This window comes from Octopus bimaculoides, chromosome 17 (genome assembly GCF_001194135.2).
Source record: "Octopus bimaculoides isolate UCB-OBI-ISO-001 chromosome 17, ASM119413v2, whole genome shotgun sequence".
NCBI classification, from domain to species: Eukaryota; Metazoa; Mollusca; class Cephalopoda; order Octopoda; family Octopodidae; genus Octopus; species Octopus bimaculoides.
In genome coordinates, this window is record NC_068997.1 from 51,713,418 (window position 1) to 51,716,035 (window position 2,618).

The following is a 2,618-nucleotide window of genomic DNA, read 5'->3' on the forward strand; positions in this document are numbered from 1 at the left end:
TATATATATATATTACGGAGATGTAATATATATATTACGTCTCTCTCCATCTCTCTCTGTTTCTCTGTCTCTCTCTATCTATCTATTTATACATGGATATATATATATATATGTCTGTATATATATATATATATATATATATATATATATATATACACACACAAACGCACATGCGTACGCACATACATACATACATGCACACATTCTTGTATGTGTATTCTTCTGTTTGTCCATCTGTTTCAATTTGTCTGAACCTCCTACTGTTTTCGTGCAATATGTCAGAGTAAGACACTATAAATGCACATATCTTCTGCTGATCTCCACCCTTTCTTCATAGGTGAAAAAAAAAATCTGCGTAAAAGCGTCCTTCCTGATGCTTCTGTTTTTTTAAAAGTCTGGCTTCTCAAACATTTTATGTGGCAAATTAATATCGTAGAGGATTTTAGGCGGTGAGCTGGCAGAAACGTTAGCAAGCCGGGAGAAACGTTTTGTGGTATTTCGTTTGTCTTTAAGTTCTGAGTTCAAATTTCGCCGAGGTCGACTTTGCTTTCATCCTTTCGGGGTACCAGTTGCGGACTGGGGTCAATCTAATCGACTGGTCCCCTCCCTCAAAAATTCCGAGCCTTATGCCGAGAGTAGAAAAGAACATCCTAAAGGATTTAGCCTTATTCTTCTATATTCTTTGAAATGAAAACCGTAGCTTTCTCGATCCGAATTATTTTTATAATAAATCTGGCCTTTGTTATTGCGGTCTGAGAGTTACAATCGGTGCCTGATTTTTGAAACTGTAAATTGTTCCCTGTTTGGGTTTTAAGAATATGCTGATCACTGGTGGAATGTATTCTAAGATGATTCTGAAGAACAGAACAAGAAACCTCATTGGTCCAGTGGAGAACATTTGTTCTCAGAAATCTTGATTATTTTATAATTATCCAGCAGAAATCAGTATACGGGAAGTCAAAGTTTATGATATAACCAATGTGTTGGAAAGGTCATGGTTTCAGAAAGGTCATTGGCAATGAAATGTCATGCGCAGTCACAGGTCAAGGTCACTAAAAGTTCTGGACGTCGATTCTGGAAGGTCAGTGTTACTGCTTTGCATCATTTGTTTACGTAAGACATTGAAGACAAACATAAATAAAATATCGTTTAAAAACTGCAATATGTCACAGATCTTTCAACATATAGACATTGATATGGCACCATGGAACTTGACGGATAAACGTGTGTGTGGTTGTGCATATAAGTGAGCTCTTGTATGCGTGTACCTATGTGTATATATATATGAGTGTGTGTGTGTGTGTATGTGTGTTGCTGAATGTATACACACACACACAAATATATATATATATATATATATATATATATATGTGTGTGTGTGTATATGTATGTATGTGTGTATATATATTGTATGTCATTATGAAAGTACATACATGTAAATTATATTTGTGTATATGTATATGTATGTATTTATGCATATATGTATATATGTATGTATGTGTGAATGCAGGCATCTATGCATGTATGGATGCACACAGCTATGTCTATACACCCGTGTACGCGATGCACAATCTTATTTAACTATATTTACTTTCATATACATATATATATGTATATATATATATATATATATATATATATATATATATATATATATATATATATATATATATATATATATATATATATATATATATACATATATACATATATATACATATATATACATATATACATACATACATACATACATATATACATATATATACCTATATATATATACATATATATATACACACATGTATATATATACATTGCATATATGCATATATATATACATATATACATACACATTCATATATATCCATATATATACACATACACACATATATACAGGCATACGTACACACATACACAAACGCATGTATACATACACACATACACACATGTATATACACATGCTGACATGCATGCATATAAAATGATATAATATCCGCAGAGTATTGATTAAACGACGTTAGCCACCGCCATCACCCACGCTCCCCACCGCACCAGTCCTGCCGGTTAAAGCAATGTTAACTTTGAAACTTATTAATTCTAACCCTATTTAATCGTATTCTTTCATTTCCAATTTAATTGCTCCGGTGAGGTTTATTTACAGCAACCAGATGTCTAGAGAATGACTGAAATATTCGGAAAACGTAGCTGAAATCAAAGTAACATGGCGACTATTTTATACGCCATTTTTTTTCCTGTTATTTCAGACATGCGAGAATTAGGACCTTGTTCGAAGCAAATGTTTTTAATTCGTATTCTCTTGTCATTCTTATATTATCGAAGTGGTTAATACTTTTTTCTATTTGTTTCTCTATTGAAACGAAAACACGCATAGAAAATATGCACACACGAGCACACTCACTCATACAAAGCTACAAACATACACACGTATACGTGCGTCTGTACGTATTTGTATCCTGACATACATGTATGCAGGTGTACAAATCTCCCCACGTTGTCTCTCATTCTCTCTCTCTCTCTCTCTCTCTCTTCCCCTCTCTCTTTCTCTCTCTCTCTCTCTCTCTCTCTCTCTCTCTCTCTCTCTCTCTCTCTCTCTCTCT